The sequence below is a fragment of the Orycteropus afer genome, unplaced genomic scaffold (genome assembly GCF_000298275.1).
Source record: "Orycteropus afer afer isolate SDZICR_OR568_19922 unplaced genomic scaffold, OryAfe1.0 scaffold00285, whole genome shotgun sequence".
Classification (NCBI taxonomy): domain Eukaryota; kingdom Metazoa; phylum Chordata; class Mammalia; order Tubulidentata; family Orycteropodidae; genus Orycteropus; species Orycteropus afer.
The window spans coordinates 138,254-146,573 of record NW_006921872.1 but is presented as its reverse complement, the minus strand read 5'-3'; positions in this window follow the sequence as shown (position 1 = coordinate 146,573).

The window sequence follows — 8,320 nt, the reverse complement described above, 5'->3', positions numbered from 1 at the left end:
CCATGCTCAGAGCAGAACCTGGCTTCCTGACCTGGCTTTGCCCTTGCCTTTGTGACTATGGGTAAGTCTCTTCCCCGGTCTAGGCCTATCTTGGAAGCTTGACAAGTCCCAGCTGACTGAGCCCAAAACTGTAAGAGAAGGAAGGACAGGAGAACAGAAGGAAGAGAGTGATCTCAAGTCTCTCTTCACTCATAGCCCCAGATATACAGCTCCACTGCACCTCCCTCATGCCCTGAGATGAATCTGCGCCCAGCAGATCTGGTCCCCAGCTCCTACCTCTTCACCACTGACAGCACGCAGAAAGCATCAATATCCTCCTTGTTCTCCAGACCAAACTCTTCCAGGGACTTCCAGAACCAAGGAGGTAGGATGAAGTGAAAAGGCTGGATCTGCAAGGACAAAGGGCACAAATTAGAGGTGACAGAGGACCGACCCATAGGCCTTGGTCCAACTCAGAGCTCATTCCACACTCGCATCCATGAAAAGCGGGAGACTGAGGCAGGCTGTAGGTAAGTGCCTGAAGGGGAAAAGTTGAGAGTAGCCCAGAGACTCCCTCTAGTGCCCCTTGATGACTTGAGGTTCTGAGCCACAGAGACAAAGGGTTGGCCACAAGCCAGAGGCCTGACTGACATCACATACAGATCCACACATTCATACAAACCCACAGACAAGCCAAAATCTTATCACCACCAGTTCAGAGACACTTCTTCTTGTTGTTATGTGCCATCGAGTCAGACCCAATGCATAGCGACCCCTCCTTGGGTTTCCAAGGCCGTATCACTATGGAAGTAGATTGCCCAACCTTCCTTCTGAGGAGTGGCTGGTGGGTTTGAACCACCAGCCTTCTGGTTAGCAGTCAAGTGCCTTAGGTACTACACTACCAGAGCTCCTGTTCAGAGACACAGGCCCCTTCATATCACATACATTCTTACACACCTACTGGCACAGAAACACAGGGCCATAAGCAGGGGATAAAACACCCACAGGACTACCCTCCCTCTTTTCCTCATCACCATTATTAGTGAGCACCTGTTATGTGCCAGGAACTGAGCTTGGAACTTCATAGGCATTATCTCATTTAATTCTCATGATTTCTTCCTGAGAGAGACTCTAGTATTATTCCCATTTGACAGTTGAGGAAACTGAGATTCAGAAAGGTTAAGTAACTTGCCCAAGATCACAAAGTTGGTCATTCCCAAGTCTAGACTGGAGCCTGGGCCAGCCCCAAAGCCTTTCAGCTTTATGAGTTTGCCTCTGTGGATCTCTCCTGCCTTTCCCAATAATAACAGCAGCTAGCACTTGCTCATGGTCCTTATTGAGCCAGACACCATGATAAGCACTTACTATAATTTTTTGTCCTGATTCATGAAAACAGCCTGAGGAAAATGAGGCTCAGAATACAAAAGTAGTTTGCTCAAAGTCACACAAGTAATAGTTGATTGGAGAACTGGTCTTGACTTCAGGGATGTCTTGAAAGCAGCAGTTACTTCTATGGATTCCAGTCACTCAACAGACACCCCTCACCCCACTTCTACAAGACCCTAGAAATCCCCAGGGTCCAACTGCCCTCCCCCTAAACAAGTCTTAGATGTGGTCTGTCAAAGATGTGACGAGCTGTCTAAAGGTACACCCATGAGAAAGGGACTCCATATCATCTCAATCCTGCCCAGAGATGTGGAGCCCTCAATGACCAGGGAGAGGCAGACAGAAACTAAGACAAGGTGCTAGAGACAGGATATCTGACGGTGACAGGTACAAACACACCAAGACACAGCACAAAGGGAAAGAGACAGGGGAAGTCAGAGATAAAGAGATACACATCAGGCCACATAATGACAAAGAGAGTTGGCAAAGGAGACCACAGAGGTAGAGAAGGGGACAGGCTGACATGAAGAGACACAGACACACACCAACAGGCACAGACATGCATATCCATCTGACCTTCACAAGAAAAAAACTATGAAACCAAGCAAGGCTTGGTTAGGCTATGTGTGTATGTGTGAGAGAGAGAGTGTGTGCTGGGGGCGGGGGCACACAGAGTCTGTATCGCTACGCACATTACACCAGCTGCTTCCAGCAATTTCATCTGATTAATAATAAATGCCCCGTAATTACAGCCGTTCCCCCAACCTGTCTTCTTGTTTTTTGCCAGCTGCTGCCAGGACAGCCCACCCCTCCATGGACCCCACAGACCCCTCCATTCTCACCTGGTGCCTCTAGGAGGCTGACAGGATGTGGGTTGATGGGGGAGCCCAGACACCCAATCTGAAGTGGGAACGCTCATCTTTCTACCTTGGATTAATGCCCTCTGCCTCCAAGCATAGGTCAGCTTACTTAGGTCTCACCTAGAATTCTCTCCCCCATCCTGGGTATAACTGTGACCTCCAAGATGGCCCAGAGACCCAGATCTGGGATGCAGGGAGCTGAATCCCCCTTACCCATCCTTTACCACTCACTGGCCAAAAGAAGTCTCTACCCATTAACTTTGCCTAGCCTTGGAACCCCACAGCTTCAAAGAAAGAAGGGACCAGCACAGGGTCCAACTCCATCAGTCCAACCCTAAGCAGTCCCAGAGTCTCTGCCACTCGGGTATCCCCAAGCTTTGGACACTCTGTGACTCCACATCCCCTCCCCATTACTGAGCCCCCCAGGTCCACCTCCTTCCAGGCCTCCCACCCGAGGTCTCCAAGGCAGCTCTATCAGAATCAGCTGCGGGTTTATGCTGATCTGTTTCTAATCGCTGGGGCCTGGTTCACGCTTGCCCCCCCCCCCAATATTGATTCCATTATTTGGAGAGTCATTGACGTCAGGGGCCTGGATGGGTTCCAAAACCGCCTTCTCTCCAGGCCTGGGCTGGGGCCCAGCCACCCCCCCACTACGATTTCACAGAGGGGCCAGAAAGGTCAGCTCACAAGCCAAGGTCACAAGGCATTTGCCCTCAATGACTGGGCTCCTATTGCCTTTTTGGAACCATATGCAGCTCCCTTCTCCTGAGGAAAGGGGCTGTACCTAGGCCTGGGGGGCAGAAGTGCGGTTGGGGCCTGTATAAGGGGGTCTGCAAGAATCTCTCTGGGACTCTGGCTACAAGGAAGGGCTCTGAGGAGGTAGGGATGGGGGGGCAGTGGTACAGAAAAGGATACTTAGGGCAGATTTTGTTTTCTTTGTCATACACTTTTTTTGGAACATCCTGAAGTTGGACTTGAAATGGTTACCACTGACTAGCTGCTTTTTATGTCTGATAGCAGCTGTATTTCCAGACTCTCTAAGAAGGAACTTAAGCTCTGCAGTGCAGGATAACAGATTACCCTAACATGTTGCCATGATTTTACTAACTGGCATCATTAATTTTATAAATCTTTGCTCCATAAATCTCTGTGGCTCTTTCCACATCTCTGTCTCCTTTGTATCTCTTACCCATTCTGCCTTAGTTTCCTCATACTCACATGCTCTTCCAGTGTCTTTTGGCTTTGAGAATGTGTCTCTCTCTCTCTGACTCTCTCTCCCTGATTCTATCTGACCATGATGCAGCCACTGCTACACACCAGCAACTCCTGGGCTCTGGCGGGATAGGATATTTTTAGGATCCGAACCCCATGTTCTCAGATAGACATTAATAACCAATACAGACAGTCTCTGGTGCCTGCAACAGCTATGCAGTCTCAAAGCCCAGCCCTTGGAGGCCCAGAGATGGGGTGCATTCCCTCAGCTAGAGTCCAAGAAACCCAGACCAAGAGAGAGTAGTCTAGCCTACAAACTTATGCCACAAGCCATGAGCCCCACAGGGTTCCCTCTCCCCGTGATCTGTCCCACTAAACAATTCATTCTTCAATATTGACTGAGCACCTACTCTCTGCCAGGTACTGTGCTGGGAGCCAGAGACATGGAGATGAGACAGGCATGGTCTTATCCATAGGCACACTCAGCTTCATGGGAAGGAAAGGATGTTGTTCACTGTCCACTGGCCTCCTACTATGTACCAGGTCTGCACCAGGATAGGAGATACAGTGGTGAGAAGGGAAGATCCTATCCCTGAGTCCCACAGGGCTCACAGGCCACTACTCCTGTAACCTTGCTGAGTGTTGTAATGGGAAAGTATTGGTTGGGTATGGTGGGACATATGGACCGCCCTGGTCTGCAGAAACCTATCCTCCAGCAGAGTTGGGGCTGGGGACTCTTCAGTCCATTCCTAAACCTCAGGAAGGTTGCAGGAGGCAGCAAGATGGCTCCTTTGCTGACCAGAAATCACCATCTTATTCTGACTTCGGTTCCTCCCTCTGCAGCCCCAGCCCCAGCTTCTGGGAGCTGACTTCCCACAGCACCAGTGTAACTTCCCTTCATCTACTCTAGCTCCTCTTCCACTCCTGGTCCCCTGGTCCCAGCTCCAGTGCCCCACAATCCAGCATAGCTCTACGCTCTGGAGTCTCTCTTTGCCCTCTGCCACTGTATAGGAGAGGCAATGACCTCAGGGTTCTCTGCCCACAGAGACCAGCCCCTCCCCACACGAAGCCAGAGCCCAGTGGGTCTGGTCACCCAGGGCCACAGGAGTTTACACAGCTGAGGTCTCCCCCACTCCCCCTATTATGGTGGGTCTGAAAGAGGGGTCATTTCTCTTCTCTTAGCCGCCTTGCTCTCCAGGACCCCCTAAACCAGGCACACATGGTCCTCCCCCCCCAAAAAAAAACCCAATCTGCATTTCAAAGAAAATGCGTTCCATATGTTTCTGATTCATTTACACTTCAACTCACCATGGGGGGGGGCAGAGAGCAGAGGCCTAGCCTCCAAGCCCCCCACCCCCATAGGGAGCTGGAGAGCACATGTCCCCTTCAGGGACAGGGGACAGACACAGCCCAGTCACCTCATGTGAATAGGGGCTGCAGGGTCAACTCCTTACTCTCTGGGCTCCTCTCAGGAGAATGCACCCCAGGAACCCTGCCCACTGGCCTCCTTGGTGGAAGGGGATGTAAAGGCCAGGGGAGTGTCTCCAAGGCAGGTACAATACCAGGACTGGCCATGACCTAGGCTCTTCGGGGGCCATTACTCAAGAAGCCCTTTTGGGAAGAAGAGGATATTGGGGAGTGGGGAACCCTGAGCATGCCCAGAACACAGGATAAGAGCTCAATAAGCATTTTAGAAGCCAAGGTGAAATATAACACAATATGGTCCCCACCTGTCTCCAGCCAGAAGCAGACAGTTAGTTACCTGTGCCAGCCACCTTCTCACCAAGAATCTGGGGCTCCCATCTCCTTAGAATCAGAGATTCAAAATTCTGGAATAGACTTTAGAAGAGTGACTGCAGCTTGAGGTCTGCTCCCTGTCCCCGAATCAGATTATATACCCCTCCCTTCTAAAGGATAACAAGGCATGGGGGCATGTCTTAGAAGGACATGTGTCTTATTTCCCTACACCTAGCTTTTGCTATCAGAGGAATGTCCAAGACTATTTAAGGGGGAATATGCATGTGCATGGCTTGTGAGGGACTCTAAGGGTCACCCCTGTACCAACAAGTCATTCAGACCTTCCTGCTGAACCCAATCCCCTTGTGGAAGGAAAGACAGTGAGGTTTGGCTGGGCCAGTGTTTCCCAGCACCCCGTCCAGTCCAACAGCCCATAGTCCAAGTGAGGAATGTGACCAAAGATGAATCACCTCTCCTCCCCATCTTTGGAGGGGACAGGTCTTGTAGCAGTCTCTGTTCCTCATCTCAACTGCCCTCATATACACCATAAACCAAAGGAAAGCAAGAGTGTGAGTACTTGACTATGAGTCCTAAGTTCTAGTGGGTGTGAACACCACAACCCTAGCAGGGCTGAATGTGAGCCTACAATGGAAATGTAAATCTGGGTGTGAATTCCAGGGTCCCCATGTGAATCTGAGAGTGCCAAGATGAAAGTGTGAGTTCAGTGTGAGCACCGGGACCCTACTGTTTGTCTGAGTGTGAGCTCCAGGAGATGAGTTTAAACATGTGCACCAGGGTCTCATGCTCATGTATGAAGTCCAAGGTGCAAGTGTGGATCTGAGTGTGAACACAGGTTTCAGTATTCATCTAACTGTAAGCCCCAGGTTTCCCATGTGACTCTAAATGTGAGCTCCAGGATGGAAGTGTAAATCTGTGAGTCCCAGAATTCCTATACAAGTCAGTGGAAGCATCAGAACACTGAATGTGAGCCCTGGTTCTAAGGGTTTCCGGAGTGTGAGCTCCATGTGCATCTTGGCGTGAGCACTAGGGTCCCTTTCTGAGTCTGAGTGTGAGCCCCAAAGTCCTCCATAAATTTGAGTGTGATCATTAGAATCCTAGTATGAGACTGAGTGTGAGCTCCAAGATCCTAATATGAATCTGAGTGTGAGTCCCAGGATCTCCAAGGAGTCTGAGGCATGACATCCTGGTATGAGTCTAAGTGTGAGCCATAGGTTCCCCATGTGAATTTCATCCTCAGTGTCCTAGTATGAATTTGAGCATGAACCCCTGGTTCCCCATGTGAGTCTACATGTGGCCCCTGGTCTTAGTATGAGCCCCAGAATGTGAATCCGAGTGTAAATTCCATTGTCAAGCTGTGATTCTGAGTATGAGCCTATATGAGTCTGAATGTAAACCCAAGAGCACAGGATGAGTTGAAGTGCCCCAGTGTGAATCTGAGCAAATTCTAGAGCCCAGGGAAGTCTTGGGTACAAACTTTAAACTGTTAGTCTTGGTATAAGACTCAGGGTCCCAGCTGAAATAGTAGTTCTGATGAGTCTGAACCTTAGGTCCATCTCACCAATCCCCCTAGGAGTCTGCCTAGAGGATCTGTTAGGGTTATGACAGTGGAGACAGAGTGGCACAGCTTACTGAGACACACGGGGGCTCTTTCATCCCTGAGCCCTACCTAGTCCTACATCCACCAGAATATATAATTGTTCAAGCTCCATCCCCACACATGCAATAGCACTCAATCACACCTGGAGTAAGACACACAAAAACATAGTCAGTGTTTCAGACTCCCTGGACACACAACAATTACAGATGCAAAAATACACCCAGCATTTCAGACTTCCACTACCTCAGTGATTACAGTCACACAAACCCCTCGGTGATACAGACACAAATATACATCACACATCACAGGCAAAACAACTAGTGTGCAGACACTCCTACAGCGGCATGCAGACATACATCCAGTGTTGCAGACAAACTGCCAGACACACAGACACACACAGACACTTCTCAAAGAGAGAGACTAGACAGAAAGAGAAAGAAAAATTCTGAATTTTCAACAGGGCGTGAAATAGTCGTGCCTGCCCGAAGCTACTGGGGGTGGGGGCAAGAGAGCGAGCGAGCGGGCGAGCGCTAGAGCTAGACGCTGGGGGAGAGGCTCAGGAGAGGAGAGAGCAGCCGAGGAGGAGAGCTGTCCGTCTGGTGACCTCCCCGCGGCCCAGCCCCCACGCACGGGGAGATACACTACTCCGAGCAACACAGGGGCACCCAGTCCGACTCACACAGAGCCGCACTGAAGGAGACACACATGGGCAGACTCACAAAGAGGCACTTGGACATACACCACAGGCGAACTCACACATGGTCACACAACACAGCACTTACAAAGAGATACACTGGAAGAGACCTACTACATGGAGATACATACAGGAGGACTCACGAGGAGACCACAGGCAGGCTCACGTCGACACGCACACACACACACAGGCGGATTCACAGGGACACACAAACACTGGCAGACGCACAACCATCCGTTCACACCCTTCGGCTCTTTGAAGTCCAGATTTCTGCCGAGGAGGAACCCGCTTTCCCGACTCGTGGGGTCACTGCGACCCCCTAGCCCCGGAATGTTCCTAAACGCGCGCAGCTGGGGGGCGGGGAACAACAGGGACGCTCGTACAATCTGCGCCCCCCCAGCGGACTGTCCGCCCCCACCACCACGCCCAACCTCCCGCGCGCCTGGACGTGGGGGGCCGTTTCTCCTGCGCCCCTGCTCCTGAGTTTGCGGGCGAAGTTTCCCGTGAACTTTCCTGTTCCCCCGGGCGGTGGGCCCACGCGTGTCCCTGCCCTCTCCCCGCGCGCACAAGGGCCGCCTGGCTGTCGGTCCGCGAGAAGGTCTGAGAGTCCAGCTGTGCGCGGCTCACTGCGAGGTACTCACCGCGCCCTCTGACTGCTCCGCGCTGGGAGCAAGGCAGGCACCGCGAAGCGAGCGCCGCTGCTGGATACCACCGCCGAGCCCCGCGCCTCGCCGTACAGGCTTGGAGCCGCCGCCTCCGCCGCCGCCGCCGCCCGCTCTGCACCGGCTCCTCCGCGCTCCGCGGCTTTAACCCCCCCATCCTCCTCCCTCGCTC